Source organism: Desmodus rotundus, chromosome 3 (assembly GCF_022682495.2).
Source record: "Desmodus rotundus isolate HL8 chromosome 3, HLdesRot8A.1, whole genome shotgun sequence".
In the NCBI taxonomy this organism is placed as follows: Eukaryota; Metazoa; Chordata; class Mammalia; order Chiroptera; family Phyllostomidae; genus Desmodus; species Desmodus rotundus.
The window spans coordinates 169,160,850-169,180,058 of NC_071389.1; the positions used below are offsets into that span (position 1 = coordinate 169,160,850).

The 19,209-nt window shown below is 36.9% G+C and overlaps 1 protein-coding gene across 11 annotated transcripts in view; it reads left to right on the forward strand.

Moving 5' to 3' along the window:
• The window catches only part of SOX5 (SRY-box transcription factor 5), a 908,025-nt gene that overhangs the window by 432,325 nt on the left and 456,491 nt on the right, over window positions 1-19,209 (forward strand). The window contains exon 1 of one of the 11 annotated variants that reach the window (XM_053921738.2): window positions 14,868-18,128. The exons of the other annotated variants lie outside the window; for them this stretch is intronic. The gene's annotated coding sequence lies outside the window, so the exon portion shown is untranslated. Of the gene's footprint in view, window positions 1-14,867; window positions 18,129-19,209 lie in introns of those variants that run through there. 11 annotated transcript variants of the gene reach the window in all.

Here is a 19,209-nt window from a genome sequence, read left to right on the forward strand (position 1 = left end):
AGTGAAGGTTCTTTTCCATCACAACTTTCCAAAATGTCATTTTATTTATCATCATGATATATACTAAGGCTAATTACTTCCAAATCCATAATGATCTAGGAGTAGATGTTTTTCCACTAAAACTCCTTACTCTTCTCTTTATTCCATAATACAATTTTAAATTTTCAGATTACTTTTGATTTGATGTTCCAAATTCTTGGAACAATATCCTCAAAACTTCCCACCATCCTGTTGCATACTTGCCTCTCATTTCTGCTTCTTTTCCTTGGATACAATGTTGACTAAAATACATAAAATGTACAGAAGCCCCATTTAATCTGCTCATTTTCTTTTTCTTATCACTATTACAGTTATTTTTAAAAGAATTGATCCATTGCTTATTGGGTTTCACTCTTAGTTTCATCTTGCTTTTCAAATACCTCCCCCTCCATCTCTTCCCTCCCCTCCCCTCACCTTCTCTCCCTTCTCCCTTCCCTTCCCCTCTCCTCCCCTCTTCTCCTCCCCCCTCCTCTCCTCTCTTTTTTCTGAGTGAGTAAGCATTGTGCGCTATCCAAAGAAAATGCAAACTGTAGAGATGGAAGTGAAGAACACATGCAATACGTAAAACTGGTGATCATTGTCAGAATAATAAGAAGTTCACCATATGTCTCCTACTGTCTGATAGGGAGTGATAAAGTATATATAGTTAATTGGAAGAATCTCTGCTTGTTTTAAGAGTCATACTATATAATAACATCTATGTTTTGTATAAAACCCTTCTAACTTCTAGAAATACTCTTTCTAGGACTACCACCCTCCAAAAAGGATATTTTAATTTAATATAATGTTAAAAGGCACTAGAATTTGGGGCTACAAGGGAATCTGTATTATTATTTTGTTTTTCTGGGACAAACCCTTGGCATTAATGCTGTTCATGGGTGTTTTGACTATGTTACATTTTGCTGAGCCTCGGCACTGCTTTTGGAAGGTTTAGAAGTATCCAGGGAGGCGCCTGCCACTTTGATTATTCATACCCAGCTCTTTATTTTTATTTGAGACATAAAATAAAAACACACCCTGGCTTCTGCTCAGCCTCAACTGGCGTTCATTTTAAAAACAAACCCAAAACTGACCAAATGGCAGCAATACAAGTTTTTTTTTTTGGGGGGGGGGAGTGAGTCATCTTTCATGTCAATCAGAGTTCATTTATGGAAGCATTAAATTCTGGTGCTGGCCAGGCCACCTTTAGACAAATTAAAATGGGTTGGGTTTTGGTAGGCTTGGAACGAAGGACCAAAAGGAAAACCAGGGTGATGTTATGACTCAGAAAGTGACTCTTTTCCTTCTGAATCAGAATTAAGCCACTGGTAGAATTAGCTCTTTCAGGAAGATGGCAGTTTTTAGGTGAAAGGTTAAATGGAATATCTGACCACCTGTGTTCATCTTGTTGTGGTTCAGCTCTGTGCCATTTGGGATATTTCTGACCCTTCACCTTTTCCCCACTGCTTAGTTACAAGTAGGAGTAATATTTTCCTTTCTGTTTTCTTAAAACATTTTTAAGGATAACTGTGAACTTTTAACCACTGGTGCCTTTTATATACCAGAGGTGACTTTGTTTTAGTAATGTATTAACTAATTTCTGCAGAAATGTAACATTATTTTTCTACTCTGACCTTCTGATAAACATTGGAGAATATCTCTCTAGATACTTACACCCTAGAATTTGCTGCTTATTCTGTTTATGTACAAAAACCTTCCATTGCAGTTTTCATACTTTTTGTTCATTCTGTTTCTATATACTTCTGAAAACTGTATTTCTAAGGATTCATTTAACAAACACTTGTTGAACACTTATTATGTGCAGCTATTTCATCTTTTTTACTTTATCTGTATCAGAAACTATTTTAGAATATTTTCATTTCCATAATTGATTGATTTCTACTTCACACCATCTGAAAATTCAGTATTTTATTAAACTTTACAAATACCTGTAGGGGTTAGATTGTGGTTTTTTTGTTTTTCTGGTTGTTTGTTTTTGACACTTGCTAGTTCAGCAGCAACAGCAAATTTTAAGACCTTTGTGCATTTATCAGTCTTCCATATCAGCTGATAATGAAGAGAAAGGTTTCTACCTCTTTGGCAACTTCGTATGGTTGGTTCATTGCAGAATTGTAACTATTTTAATCCCAGCACATGTGTTCATTCTGTATTTATTCATTTAATACATAATTATTGATTCCCTACCAAGCACCATTAGGTTGTAAGTTTCTAGAGGCATTCTAATATTTGGGGTTTTTTTTTGTTTTTTGTTTTTAATTTTTATTGTTATTCAATTACAGTTGTATGCCTTTTCTCCCCATCCAAATGAAAGAATATAGAAATACATGGGTCAGTAAGCATGGTCTCTTCTCAAGAACAAAACTCCTTTACAATAGCCACAGGGGAATGGGGAGGGGATAGTGGGGAGAGGGGTCTATAGGAGCTACTATAAAGGACACAAGGACAAAATCAAGGGGGAGCAGAGAGTTGGGGGAGGGAGGTGGGACTGGCTGGGGTGGGGTAGAGGGAAGGGGAAAAAATGCAGACAATTGTAACTGAATAAAAATTAATTAATTAATTAAAAAAAAGAACAAAACTCCTTTAGCGTGAAGTTGACTATGCCATCACCTACTCCGACTTGATTAAGGATTCAGGTGGTTTTGTAATTATGGGTGTTGAGCCTTCTTATCATTTGCAAAGCAGAGCCAGATAGATAAGGACAACGTTTCACAGAGACCATGAAGGGAGGAGATGGGCATGTTGACAACGGTCATTGTGGGAACTTAGCAATTAAAAAGCATGGACTTTAGCACTGAACCCATTTAGTTATTATTCATTTTGGAGTTGCTGTGCCCCAACCTTTACCTTATTAACTTACATATTCCCAAATCCACCACCATGTACCCATAAGCGTAATCAGAGCCAAATGTCATCCCTGTGGAAACTGAACTTACACTCTTTGTTTAGCAAGAACTCTACTGCTGAACATCACTGCTAAACATCCATATGGTTCTCTTGTCTTCTTATCACTGTTCCTGATGCCTACAACTAGTTCCCCCTCCCTTAACTTTGAGGGATTGGAGGGTACAGAGGGAGCTTGCCAGCAGTGGAGTCTTGGGGACAGCAGCCAGTCAAGGTTCAGCTCTTAAACTTAATATCTCTGCCAGACCACAGTCATTCTTCTCATAACTACAGGGGACTCTGACCACTACTTACACTCCTGTCACGAAACTATCACACCCTGTTGCCGCTCTCGCTAAGTCTCATTATTCAGAAGGCCTTTCTGTGCAACTGGGTTTAATTTTGGAGTAAAAGCTCTGTAAATTTGAGAAATTGCCTTCCAGTTTGCATTTTAAACCTCAGTTTAAAAGTTAGGGTCTCAGAGGAATATTTAAAATCTCTTTGACTGATAGCCTATTTTTGTATTCTGTGCACCTACATTCTTCTGATAAACAGACCCTGGGCTATCCATTCTTTCATATGAACCAATCCTTATGTATGAAGGAACAGGCATATTTTCAGGAAACAACTTTTCTGAGATGTGCATATTCTCTTTGTGTGTGTGTGTGTCCATTGTTTTATTCTACAAACATTTATTGAGCAACTACTATGCATCAGGCCACTTTTAAGGCCAGGATATAGCAGGGAACAACGTGAGATTTCAGAATCAAATACAGCACAGTTTTCACAGGGAGACACAGACAATAACCACATAAATGTGTTAAGAAAAACCAATAATATTTAAATTTATTATGGACACAACTTTATTTTAATATTGTGTTATCTTACATTTCTGCACTATTATAAAGCTTATTTATTTCTTTATTTATTTTATTGTTATTCAATTACAGTTGTCTGCATTTTCTCTCCATCCCTCCACCTCACCCTAGCTGAACCCACCTCCCTCCCCCACCTCCACCCTCCCCCTTGATTTTGTCCATGTGTCCTTTATAGTAGTTCCTGTAAACCCCTCTCCCCACTATCCCCTCCCCACTCCCCTCTGGCTATTGTTAGATTGCTCTTAACTTCAATGTCTCTGGTTATATTTTGTTTGCTTTTTTCTCTTGTTGATTATGTTCCAGTTAAAGGTGAGATCATATGGTATTTGTCCCTCACCGTCTGGCTTATTTCACTTAGCACAATGCTCTTCAGTTCCATCCATGCTGTTGCAAAGGGTAAAAACCATTTCTCATTGTTTTCAATGTTCTGTTTTATGTATTTGAAAGCAGTTTGTAAACTGTAAAGAAGATGGATATATAAAACGTATAAGTTAAGAGCACATCCCCTGTCTGATCTTGTGCCATAGGTACTGGATGTTCAAAAACAAATTTAAAACCTACTATACTAGTGTACATAGCAGTTATCTTCGGTGCTTGATATATTGCATTAAAATCTTTTTGGATGAGTTTTGGGAGCCTGAAGTTTTACAAGCAAACTAGCCAATTCTAATGCTGGCTATGGGAGGACCACACTTGGAAGAACACTGTATTAGAGCATTTATCAGAAGGGAGCATGGAAGGGCCACTCCGAGAATGGAACACACATACCTTGTTGGTGCCTTCAGTTCAGCCACTGAAACTGGCGGTCCGTGTGATTTTTTTCAGGCCATGTGCTAGGCACACCGACTATTGAGGTAAATAATTAATGAACCCTGAGCTGAAGGATCTCACAGTTTATTCACACCATGGACTCCTCTGCCACTTCATAACCAGCTGTCATGCTATAATGTGGCATTTCGACTTATACGCTACTTTTGCCTACACTATGTGACTTATTACATTACCTCATTGACCCTGGATGGATGAGTTTTTTAATTACACATAGTTGTCATTACAGATTAAAACAGAAGCTTGGGCTAAACTAGTTAAGTAGGCCAAAATCATAGAGCAAGTATGTGGCAGGCCTAGATTCTTTGACTCCAAGTCCAGATTTTTCCCCAATTCATTGCATTTGTGTGCCTTAGGATTATTAGGGTGAAATTTAGAGTATTTCTTCACCTACCACAGGTATATTATAATATTCAGAGATTCCTCAATCTTTGTGAAGGATGTAATGTACTATGTTCCCAGCCATTAAAAAATGAAATCATTCAACATTCTTAAGTAAAGCCAGATGCCTCCATTGAGAATGGCAAGGATCTTTTGTAATAGGATTACTTGTACATTCCAGAAAGTTATAACAAGTGACAAATGAACTAATACTAGGAAATAACATATAGACTCCCTGGGAAGGAGCCAATCTTTGACCACCTCCGTTCTAAATGTTTCTTATGTCAGAGACTCTTCTTAGTGTAGGTAGTGCCATTTCTAAGGTTCATTCTTTGATTTACTATGTCTGACTGTTATCTGTTTGCTTGTTCACTCATTCATTCAATAAACATTTATTGAGCACTAATTAGGTACTAGAACAGGGCAAGTCACTAGTTATAAATTTATGAATAAGACATGTTCCCTACCCAAATATTAAGCAAACTATATGTAATTACCACAGAGATGTGAATAAGGGTCTGTTCTATGATTTCTCAACTCTGACAGTTACCAGTGGAAATATTGGTTGGAGAAGTGAGTGTGTGGGTGAATTTGCTGAAAGGGTTGAAATTTGTTATAGCTACGCATCTGGCAGTACTTAAGAACTATGAATGATTTCATGTTTCCATGGGCACATGGTACATTATAACACATTATGTAATACGCTGGTTGATAAAGCACTTTGTAATAGTATAACGTTGTACCTTTCTTCCCTCATTCTTAAATCACTGGTTACACATTAATTCTCACGATAATGTTAATAGGAGTTATTAGGATTTTTTTTTTTATTATCACTAATCGCAGTGTCAGCCCCAGCCTATATCTGCAGAGGGTGAGACATGAAACCACTTGCCCAGGGCCACTCCACAAAAGATTGGCCTCATACCATCTCATCATTCTCTGTCCAATTTCTGAGGCTCCGAACTTCTTTGCAAGAATTGCTAGACTGGCTATTTTGTTCATTTATGTTCTTATAACTTAATGTGATGGTTCATATAAGCAGTAGAATTTTCCGTGGGTGGCCCATTGGCAAGCTCTAGCTCTTTAGGGCCATGCCTTTTGAAAGCTGTCAGAAGGCCACACCCTTCTACTGCCTACTACTTTTTCCTACAGAGAAACCCTAGCGGAAGAGCTCTGGTCTATAATAATGGTATGAGTCTTTGTTGGCTTGAATTTAAGGCACTGTAATATATTCCTTCATCAGTTTCTGTCACATAGGAACATTTAGAGCTCCTGATATTTGACTACTAGCCCAGTTCATTTCTTTTTGGCAAATACCTGCATTATTCTTATATCACATATTCTCTAACACAAACCAAAAACTAACAGTGTTAAAAATCAACTTTGCTGGAACCAGATGGAGAATTCAGAGCTAAAGGTGAAAATCTTTCGGACTTGATTCTACTCGGGCTTACTGGAAGAAACAATAGTGTTTTAAAGTCAGAGGAGAATTTCCTTTGCATGAGTAGGTCAGGTCAGATTCTTGTCCCTTTCTTGCTATTGTTATTCCTCAGTTTTCCAACTATACTGTCAGGATGTGAGCCTGCCTTTTGGGTCTAGAAACATACAATGTATGGCTTCTATGCAATAACGGTGTTACCATTTGACGACAATTGGTTGATTCAACTATTTTAATATTGGTCTCTTTCTTGAGTATATCTTCCTTTCTATTTTTCTCTCTCTCAAATTGCTATATTAAAAAAAGAACAAAACTCCCGTTTGAACACAACAATTATTTGAAACCATTTTCAACAGAGCAAGAGAATACTTTATACCGTAATGACTAGCAAGCCGTGCTTTAATGTTCTTGAGATTGACGCAGTGGTTCACAGCAGTTCCTCTGGAACCGTTCTTGCTTCTTGCATTATAAGGCCTGTTTAAGGAAGGGAGCTGAATGGGGAAAGTTTGTTTTGTTTTGTTTTTCCCTGTCATATTGATGCAAAGGGTATCTTGCAACCATGTAAACTTTAAGTGATTCAGTTATTACTGTGCTCCAATTACTGACCTGAGACTTTTGGGTGACATAGAAGAAACTTCTCAGAACCAGATTTCTTAGCTTTTTGCAAGGCCTCGTGTTCTGAGCTTTGTGAAAAAGTTGTCATTGACACTGCAATAGCAGCAAACTAAAGTGGGGACTTGGTTTTTATAAAAGTCTATTTCTTTCTAGAGAATCATTTAGATGTGTGACCCTACCCTGTGGCTCCCAAGTGGGCACGTGGTGATGGTTGGTTCTGCCCCTTTGGAGGGAGACACGGAGAAGCCGATTTGGAATGCTAACATTGGCTGGGAAGCAAGAGAAACTGTCTTTGGGTGTTCCTTAATACTTAAACTTTTTAAAACGTATCCCTTTGTTCTTTCATGATAACTGGCACAAGGAAACTGAACTATAGTCATTTCTTCTGTCTCCATTCCTGGTTTTCATCTAAGGATGCTAATGCTGGTAAGAACACCTGACAACGGTAATAACTAAAAGAACAAGGAAAACAGCCAACATTCACTGAGTACGTACTAACTCCAGGTATCTTGAGTTCTTCACATGCATTGTCTTTGTGAGGTGATTTATTAGCTTGAGCTATTTTCGCCATAAGTGACAGAAACCCAATTCAAATAGTCTTGAATGTAAAAGAGGAGGGATTGCTGTTGTTGAAATAAGGGGAACTACCGAGAGCTGCCTTGCTTCTGGCATGGCCACCCTGGGGCTCCTTCACTCTCTCCATCTCTCATTTATCTCTGCTTTCCTCTGGGCTGGCTTCATTTTAAGACAGGCTTTGTGCATATGGTTTCAGCTCAAGGAGATCTAGTCCTTTATCCTAAAATTTTAAAAGTTAGGGCTTCTCTCTTCATAGCTCTATCATAAGTCCTATACAGCCCGTCTATAAGTTTAGCTTTTATATTGGGTCCAAAACTGAACCTATCTTTGTGGCTAAGAGAATGAAGTGCATTTTTGTCTAGGGAGTAGTCATATACTTATCAGTTGTTTGAGAATGGGGGACTGACTTTTTACCACACAGAAGATGGGTTGTTTTGTTTTATTTTGTTTTGTTTTAAAGAGAAGGTACCAGGCAGGCCAAAACAACCAATCTCCATGACAAAGGTGCAGTTTCGTTTTTCCTAGTTTACAAATATAAGAACTTTGCCTTAACTCACATAGTAAATATATTGGAGAAGTGGACTATAACCCATCTGCTTGATTCCAAAGGCCGTGTGTCCAAAAAGGAGGTATCCAGCCTGAGAGTGGAAGGCTAGAGTTAGAATGGGTGGGTGTGATTCCTGGCTCCAGAGCTTACACCAGCTCTGTGGCCTTGACAGAGAATTGATCTTTTCAAGCCTCAGTTTTATTACACATAAAATGGGGGTAATAGTTTCATCTCCTTTATAGTAACTGTGAAGATTAGGTGGCATAATAGACAGACTGCTTTGTGTAGTCTTGAAACGTAAGTGCTAAGTAAATTCTGGTTATTATTATGGCGTTTTGTTTTGTTTTTTAATGAACTACACAACTATGACTGAAAACCCCAGTTGTTCTGACTTCACTTTTATTTGCTGATTGACCGCAAGTTCAGATTGGATTTATAAACCCCAAACATCACCTGATGAAAATCCCTAATTTCTTCTGTTGTTCAACACAGTCAATTCCATATATAATTAAATTTTTACATTTTAATATTATTTGTGTAGTCTGATTTTACTGTTTAACTTTTTATTATTACTTAATGAAGGGGTAAGTTTGTACAGAAAGGGAAACATATTTTTCTGAGTCTATCCTTTACAGTACTTAGAATCCTGTATAAATTATGTACTCAGTAAATATTTGTTGATTTCATTTGATTTTTATACTTTGAATTTTAAGTTGTGTCTTGATAGACCACCCACAGGGGATTAGCAGGGAAGACATGGGTCCCTTTTGCCCAGCTTCCTAGACAACTGCAGGCTTGAGGCTGGGACTGGCCATCACATCCTGGTGACCTCTGGGAAGGGAGAATATGAGCCCCTCCCTCCTGCTCTGTCCCCCCTCCCCCCTCCCCACACACATAGGCACATGAGCCAGCAGAGAAGATTCCCTTCCTGAGGATCATTCATCTTTCCTTTCTCATCTGTGCCATTTTCTGTTAAAGTTATGGCAGCATGGTGAGAATAAAAATTTTTTTAGTAAATCAAACAAAACAAAACTTTGGACTAGGCAAGTGGGTTCTCTAAATTGTTTCAATGCTTTGCATTGCCCAAGTGCCAACTGTGGGCTTTATTTATCTGACGTGAAGAAAATTAGCTTTATTTATCTGACATGAAGAAAAGTAGCTATTTAGCAAGTATCACTTTACTAACCACCAATTTAGCCCATTTCCTTTGCAGATAATTAAAGTTTTTGGTATAATGGGAGTTTTTTGAATATGGATTTACTATCAATAAAACACAGGAGAACTGTTTTCAGAGTAAGGTGAAATTTAATGCCAGAATTTCAATATTTAAATGTCTTAGAGATTAAACTGTAATGGTAAAATAAAATACGATTCGCATATAGGATATCTGTATATATATGGATAAGACTCTGTATATAATTACATAGAAGGAACATCTCGAGCAAGTGATAATTTTAAACTCCTTAAATGTTACAAAAAAGTAAAATAGCATAGTTAGATGAGGCAGTGTTTCTTGAGTCTTGGCGATAGACTGTTCATAAAGGAAGCACACATTTGAAGTGTGTGAGCACGAGAATAATGGAAGGCCCGTTGACATTTGTCTTCGGCTAATTTGATCCTCCCCTCAGAAGAGGCTTGCATAAGAGCCTTACACTTAACTATTTAAACGGACTTTATCTATTTTTTAAGGGGCTTATTACAGCAACCTGGTCAAAGGTCAAGGTCACTTATTCTCTTCACATGATAAAACAGTTTGGCCACTTTCTAAATTGGTAGCATTTGGAATATCAGTCTAAAGGCTAAAATGTCTATATCTTTTACCCAACCTAAGATAATAACTATTCCCTCTATAGCTTATTTTCTTTGCAAAAGTAATAACACTCAGTAAACAAGAAAGTGCTGCTAGCATTTTGGAGTTTTCAACTAATTCCTCAGCAAAGAAAATGTACTGTGTCCTGGTTGTATTTAATGTAAAAATAAGAGGAACATCTTAGAGACAGAAGTGATTTTTCTAGTCAGTTACCTAAACGGAGATGTATTGATTTCTATTCATAATACTTGTTTCTGCCTACAGTAGTACATTGTGTCCAGGGATTTAGAAAACAGAGCTTTTAATTCTTTGTAAATAGTAGCATTGTATGAAAGGTTTTCTTTCTTTTTTTTTTTAACTGCAACTACAAAAAATATTGTGCACATCAGTTTAAAATGAATTGACCTTTGTTTCAATGAGGGCGGTGTGTTACTTGTTACGGAGTGACTCCATTTGCCCATGCAAATAAGCACAAAGCCAGGATATTATCAAGCAATGGCGAAATTAAGAGGTAGGTCAGATTTAATGGAAACATCTGTCATTAACCCTTTTACAGAAAGTGCCTCAGGGAATCCTTGCAGATAAAAGCTATGCTAAGCTATCTTACCTTGCTTTACTGAGCTGCAAAGGGTTGGCAGTCATAATGTACAAATTATGCTCAGAGGATTTACTTGAAAGAATGGCCCATGTTAGAATATATGGAAGAAAAAAACCCAGGCTTATTTTGTGTATTTTTCTCTTTACAAAAAACTGAAGACTACTACTAGTTTTTAGATTTTTCACCAGCAGACTGATTCCCTGCTGTTGGCTACATTATGCCATTCCAGGGAGCGCCATCTTTTTGTGAATACCTGAGCTCCCAAATAAAATATTTACATGCTGTCATCTGGAACATGGAAAACACAATATTACAAAAAATGTATCCCTGGCTGCACAATACATTTTTTGCCTGAGTTATGCCGTGGTAATAGGAAAAAGTTCATTTTGTTAACTAAGCATTTATTGAAAATAAGTCAACTTATGAAAGTTTAACAATCATTTGGATGCCATATATTTTTGTTGTTTTAAATTATGAGTTACTAATAACACAAATATATATGAGTCAGTTTGCATTTGCAATGAAATTTAAAACCCGGCTTTCAAAGATTATAAGTCAGGCAATAAAATGCACTTGAAAGTAGCTTTTAAAAAAATTATGTAAGTGAACACAAAATGTTAATAATAATTTGTTAGTAGATAAAGAGGATGGAGGTGGGGATCCCTGATTGTTTCCATAGGAAAAAAAAAATAAATCTAAAAGAATGTGTCTGATGCTTTAGTTATATTTATCTGTAATATAATTGCCCTAAAATTACTTTGTCCTCCTTTTTCTTTTCACATATTTTTATTTTCACATTTACTTTGATTGTAATATTTTATTAATTCTTTCTTTACATGATCATTTCTATATTTTCCTCCTTAATTTTCTTTGTCTTGCACACCATTCTGAGGCCAATTTAGCCAGGCCTTGTTTTTTCTCTTTTCTCCTTCCTCTTTTTTAAAAAATCTTTTTGATAGTATGATGTGCAGAGTAAAATGTACCGCTCTTTTGACTATGTTTTCTTCTAAATTTAAGCTCATCTAAAAAAGCATTGTAAAATGAACAAAGTGCCCATTTACTTTCTCTTTTTTAGGGCTCTTTTTTTTTCTTACAGTGCCTGACCCCTTTCCTTTGAGTAGGAGGAGCCCCCAAAGTTCGTGCAGGCAGCTGAGCGATGAATCATATTAGTATGCACCTAAGTCCTTTAAAGCCATGGGATTGAAGAGAGCTGAGTTGTCTTGAATACTACTACTTTGAACAGATTAAGGGGGGTGTGAATGAAAGATAAGTAGTGCAATCATGTATATTGATCCACTTTTTAAAAATCTAGTATTCATTCTGTGATATTAAGTATTAATAGGTTTGAAAACTATTGTTGGCTTAAAGAAAAAAAGGAATTTTAAGCTCGAAACATAGAATGAAATGAAGCTGAAATTATTTTATGCTGTGTTACAGAATTCACCTGTACTTATATATTTATCAGGAATTAGCATTTTATTTAAATATATAAATTACCTCTGCTGCAATCTTATCAGTGTATCTGTCCGTCTTTGACTGTGAGCTCCTCAAAAGTGAGGATGAGTCTCTCTGCCTGACCGTTGCAAAGCACTCATTTCAACAACGTACACAACTAGGCATCTAACTAGTGTGGTTTTGAAATGACAAATAGTCCCATACACTAATAATACTTCCATTCAGCATGCAACTCTCCTATGTTGTGGGAGGTGTGGCATAAAGACATTAAAAACCGTTGCTGTATGACCTTAGAACTGATTAAAGATCGAGAATGTTTTATGCCATTCCTTCCTCTCAAATCACAGTGCTGTAGGCTCTTGGTCCCAGAGGTAAGTCTGACCTGTTTAGCTAATTGGAAAGTAATGCAAACTTCGTGGGGGAGTGTCTGCTACCTTCAATCAGCTCACAGGGATGTGGCATCTACCAATAAAATGTTGCCTTTTCACCCAGTTAAATAAACCATGGTGCTTCAAAGGTGTCATTGTATTTTGTACTTCTTTCCTCATTTATAATATTCTTTCTATCTAATGGTTTGTCAAGATGTTTTGAGATACTAAAATTTGGTTAACGTGTCTATTTTGAAAGAAATCTCACTTTTTTCATTTTTATTAGGATTTAATTATTCTCTTCTAAAGAACCCCTTTGGTGATAAAATGCTCAGAGCAAGATCCGTCAGTCAACAAGCATCATGTTCCTGGTTTGCACACAGGAAACACTATGTATTGAAAAATATATGCCATTCAGGGTGGTAAAATGAGCATTTATCTTTGATCTTTGCAACTGGTATGTTACAAAGGGAGAGCTGTGTAATTCTCTCTCTGATTTTTAATTTGAGACACGACATTGACTCTTCTTTTCCAAATCCCATGGACAATTGACCTGTAATGTAGAGACTCCTGTCAGTTAGCTGGGCTGCTGAGAACCTCTGCCACTTTTTCTTTCTCTTTGGTAATCTGGACAGGAGTCCTTGGCATCAATCAATAACTACCTCTTTCTTGCCTCTCTCTGAAGGAGAAGAAGCAGTACACCTGACTGATAAGCCTGTTTGGCCTAAATCTAGATTCTTAGAATGAAACGTTTCCCTGTTACAGATTTTACCCCCAAACCAAAACAGTTCATTGTTATGCTGACAGTTACTCAGAATGGTCTATTGGAATTATTTTTTTATCCTTGCTTTTTGAAAAATTCAAATTATTAAATTGCTTTCTAGTCCCATGGTTTGGAATTCAAAAAGTATTAAAATGTGTACAACAGAAAATATTTCTCCCATTCCTGCTCATTGTTTACCTACCCAGTTTCCATTCCCCTTGGGCCCTAACAATTGAGCTGGTAACTTGTATGTTCTTCTGGACTGTCTTTTCTTGCTTGATCCTCTTGAAAGGTTGTACCTATTCTCCTTTTGACAATAGATACACGTCCATGTTCACTTGATGTTCATAGCGTGTCTTACTATGACGTGACATTTAACAATGTGCATGTTGAATCTGGGTGCTTTTTGCTTGGCTTTGCATTCATCTTTCCACTTATGTTTTGAAGAGAAATTTCATATTTTCTTTGCTCTAATTCTGGTTGCCAGGATGGCTGCATGCCATTCCTGGAAGGGGTGTGTGTTAGAGTTGGCACCGACAGAACAACTGGCACGGAAAGGGGAAACCATTCCTGTGTCAAGGAGATTTATCTATTCATTATTTTAAAAATTATTATTTTTTCCACCATTGACCATTTCTTGTGTGTGACCTGTGTCCTGAGTTCCATTTTAAACAAAGAATGGGCATGCTCCTGGGTAGTGCCCAAGGACCTCCCAAATGGCCATGTTGGGACTCTGTAGTCAGAATGTGATTTTGGTTGCCAGATATTTAGCAGTAAGTAGAAAACAAGCTAGGACAATAGTTTTCAGTCTGAGCCCTGAAGGAGGCTTTTGGTTTTCAGTAGGGGATCCTGTGGTCAGTTAGTGAAGGGAAGGAGAAGGAACATGACCCTACTACTTTTATCTTTCGCAAATTGTGTTCTTGTAAGATATCTAGTGAATAACTATTTCAATGGTTTAAAAAAAAGTTCGAAATCCACTGTTCTTGAAGAATAACTACCTTAGCTCGTGTCAATAAACCATGTTGTTTAGTCTGGCTGTGCCTCATTTTCAATCTGTATAGCATGGGGTGCAACAATTGAATGAGAACAAATTGTAGCTTACTATGCAAAACTGATACAATTTTGGAAAAGTTGAGTATAAATGTATGCTATTTAATTGATTTACACTCTTCATGTATTAGAAAAAAATCACTATTCAGTGGGATTCCATAAGCAATTTTTTTAAAAGATAAGGATATCTTCATAAAGTGAATACACCCTATTTTACTTTGGGTTTCAGTATTATTATTTATATTTTCTTTAAGGGAGTAACATGTATCGAATAAGAGATAGCACAGTAGCACTGACTGCCGAAATTACCTGCAAAATGCAGCATTAGATGTACAAATATCAGAGGAAAGAAAAGAAGTAAAGGATCGAAGGAAGATTTATTTACAAATGATGTGTAAAGTTTTACAGAAGTAGGGGGAGACCATAGCAGCAGAAAATGATCTGGAAATAATTTGGAGATGAGAGAATGGAGAAAGATGATCTAGTTTGCTGAAGAGCTTTTATTGAGGGTTTGATAACTGTTTAATGAGGAATTCGAAGACACCGATGTAATTGTCTTTCTGATATTTTTGCTTAAAATTTACTATTGGGTTATAAATTAGAGAAAGTTACTTCAGAATTATAATGATTAAAGCATCAGCACTTTCTTAAAATTCTTACTTTATGTTCTAAAATCAGTTTAATCTATGTAACATCTAGTTGAAATTTAAATATTAAAGAATGATTATAAAAATGATTTTTCACATGTTACTGTTATTCAATAAATGATTACTGAATTCTAAATTGCAGATGCATCCTAATAATTCTAGTAGCACTAGCTGACTTCAAATTCAATAGTGAAAGGGTTAAGAAACAAGATTATATAAAATTAGAAAACTGGTATTTTGTATTGAAATTAGAGGTCTGCCCAGAAAAAGTCCAGCCATTGTTAATATAACAAGAATGGTTTGCACAACATCAGTGTAACCTGGCAGCCAAGGAGAGGGGACTGGAATTTACATGGGTGACCAATGATGACTTCACTGTACTAGTCACTGGGGGGTGATAAACACCATTGAGTGAGCATGTGTACTGTGTGGCCGTCACATTCAAAATGGCTGAGCAAGTAGAGCAAGGAATCTACATCAAATTCTGTGTTAAGCTTGAACATTCCTCCGCAGAAACTATTCAGATGACTCAGAAAGCCAGCTATGGGCAACTGGTGATTGGCAGCTTCATCACAACAAATGTGCCTGCTCATGCATCATGTCTCCTGCAGAGTTTTTTGGCAAAACATCAAATCACTCAGGTGACTCAGTTACTATACAACCCAGATTTGGCACCCTGTGACTTCTGGCTTTTCCCAAAACTAAAATCACCTTTGAAAGGGAAGAGATTTCAGACCATCAATGAGATTCAGGAAAATACAACAGAGCAGCTAATGGCGAGTCCAGCAAAGGATTCTGTAGAGTGTATTGAACAGCGGAAGAGACACTGGAAGAACTGTGTGAGGTCCCCAGGTGCCTGCTCTGAAGGGGACTGAGGCATCATTGTCCTTTGTACAATGTGTCTTGTATCTTCTTCAATAAATGTCTCTATTTGTCATAGTACATGGCTGGATACTTTCTGGACACACATCCTCATATAGCTGTCAATAATATAGTATGTATGACACATGAATAATAACAGAAAAGACATTCATGAAGTTAAATATTAAAAACTTTTCATTACTAATATGGGGGTATTAAGCATACTGAAGGTAATACAGGCAGAGATTGTCCATGTTGCTGTGTGTATTTTTAAAAATTTATTTCACTTAGACTGGAACCTGAAAAGTTGAAAGTCATTTATAAGTTATTTTGTTTGATGCAATTTTATTTATAGTTTTAGTAATAGTTTAGTAATAGTTTACTGATTTTCTAATTCCTTTTAAACTGATCTCCATCCTCATGGGTAAGCCACGACATAATAGGATAAATGGTAGACTTCTGGGGATCCTTCATGTTGAGCAGTGGGTAGAACAAGATGAGATGGTAAAAGGCTGTACAAGGCCAAAGAGGCAGGAGAATCAAGCAAGAGGCATTCTTAAAGCTGAGGGAGACAAAGAATTGAGGGGTTTGTGGACTGGTTTGCATGCTAAAGAGAAGTTAAAGAGACTGAAGCCAAAGAACAGGCCACTGGACTTGAAGTGAAGTGGGTATTAGTACCTTGAAGAAATGAGCTGCAAAAACAGATAGGAGCAGAAGCATTTGCAATGGGTTGAAATTGTCCAAGAGATGGGTAAGAAGTATGGACCAGGACCTAGCTCGCAGGCAATGTGGTTGTTGGCGAAAGGTAAAGGGAGCTAGCAATAAGGGAAGCTGGGTCATTTTTGATAATTTGACTCTTTTACCATTATCTATGTGTTTTAGCACTATTTACGACAAACTCCCATAGAAGGCAGTTTTCTTCTCTTCCTAACTTATATCAGACAAGTCTGGAATGGTTGACACTTTTTTTCCTCAAAGACTTTTAAACAGTTGCTTGTGAGTTTTTTTCCCTTTTGTCTACTATTTTAAATGTTGAAAATTACTTAAATATGTATCTTCATATTGAACTAGCCTTTCATCCTGCAGTGAGTGCCATATGGTTATGGTGCCTCATTCTTTGACTTACTCTTGAGGTCCACTTGCTAGAATATTGCTTCTTTATTTTGGAGTGAGTTTGGTCTGTCCTGGCATGTGTGTGTGTGTGTTGTGTGTGTGTGTGTGTACACTATGCTGTGTTGGCCATGCCTTGTTATCAGAGTTGTACTAAACTTGGAGAAGAACTATGAGCCTTTTACTCATGTTAATGTTTTGGGACTGTTTAAACAAGAAAAAAATATTATTTTGAACTTAGTTTCATTGGCACCAATATAAAAGTACCTACTACATGAGTCAGAAAAAATCTACCTGTGTATGAAAGTTTTTAGAGATGGATCTTTAACAATCTTCAATTTCTTCTATGGTCATTGGCCTATTAGGCTTTCTATCTCTTAGACATTTGGTAGCTTATCTGCAAGACAGTTATTGTTCGGATACTTTAGTATATTTTCAGCTAAGGAGGAGGAATGAGTGAAGAAGGAATTTCTGATAAAAATGGACAGAGGAACTATGTAATTGAAGAGAAAAGTTATTCTGGTGGAAGGAGTGATGGAATTAATGTAATTGGAAGGGCCAGAAATAAACAAAAACATCTATCTTTTTTAACTTGAGAGAAGGAGTTAAGGATGGGCACAAATAAATTCAATTTAGAGGTGGAGGAAAATTGTTAATTAAAGGGGAAGGTGAAGGAAGCATGTATTTATTCATTTTTTCTCTGCCAGTCATTTTGCAATGTGTTACGAAGAAATAATCACACTTACTCTTCATTCAGCCCCATGAAGCAGGGTTTATTCTCTCCATTCTATAGCTGAGGGCTCAGTGAGGTTCAGTCATTTGCCTAAAAATCACTTCTGAAAGCTGTGAAGCTCTTATTAGTATTTACTCAATGTGATTACAGAGCTTTAAGCCAAAATATTTATTTTGGTTCCTGTGATTGGGCAAAATGTGTCTACTATTATGCATGTATACCTTTATTTGTGCATTTTTTTGCCTTTAAGCACACAGCTGTATGTAAGCCTTATGTGTGTCTAAATATACAAATATGGTTTATAAAATTAGGTGTATATTTATATAATTCATATGAGTAACTTCTTCATCTAGGGCTTTAATGTAGAAGTAGTCCTCTCTAGCTTATGTTAACATCAATAATAATGACAATAGCTTCATTTACTGAGCGACTATAGTAGTCCCTCCTTATCCACAGGGCATCCATTCCAAGACCCCCAGGGGAAGTTTGAAACTGCAGATAGTGCTGAACCCTACATATACACCTGTGATGGAATTCAATTTATAACTAAGGTACAGTAACAGATTAACAATAACTAATAATAAAATAGAACAATTATAACAATATACTGTAATAAAAGTTAAGTGAATGTGGTCTCTCTCGCTGTCTCAAAATTCCTTATTGTACTGTATTTATCTTTTCCTTTAAAGGCAGCACTCTACAGCCTCTCTTTGGCATATCTAAATTGCCATCATCATTACTCTTGCATTTTGGGACAGTATTAAGTTCAAAGGGTGACTGGAACACAAGCCCTGCAGTGCTGTGACAGTCAGTGTGATCACCGAGATGGCGACTGAGTGACTCCGGGTGGGTAGGCTGCACAACATGAATACGCTGGGCAAGGAAATGCTTTGTGTCCTGCGGGAGATGGAATGGGGGGGCTCAAGAGATCATCACTGTCCTCATGAGGGCATGCAATTTAAAACTTATGAGTTGTTTATTTCCAAAATTTACCATTTAATATGTTTGGGCTCTGGTTGACCACAGGTAACTGAAACTGTTGGGTGAAACCACAGATAAGGGGGACTCCTGTTTAGTCTTCCTAACAATTTGCATTATTTATATTTCTAATCTCACAGCAACAATAAGAGATAGAATTATTATCAACATTTTTATGATGGAACTTCCTGAAGCTTGCAGAATTCCAGAAACTTGCCTTGGATCCCATTGCTGGCATATTGCTAAGTAGGCATTCAAACCCAACTTTAAAGAACTGTACCACTCTATGTAAACAGACTCTATCTCTTTTGTGGTATTTATTTATTATCTGTCAAAATTGGTTAGGATGCCCTTTTCTTTTCATAGAAGCTACTCTAATAATGACTGCTTACTTCCTAGACTCAGCCATGTGAAACTTCGATTGCTAGAGGGTTTTTTATTATGACTCTACTAAATAGATGTTCTTTCCCTTTGATAGTCCATTTAAAAAATCAAAGTAAAACAAAAAAAGACCCTCACTTTTATTTTGCTGAAATGGCTAGCCGAGTACCATGCACAGGGTATACACTCACCAAATGTTTGTTGATGATGCTCACGATCCTCTGAGTAACGCATGCCTACTCACCAGGACCGAGGAAACCTTACACCTGTTTA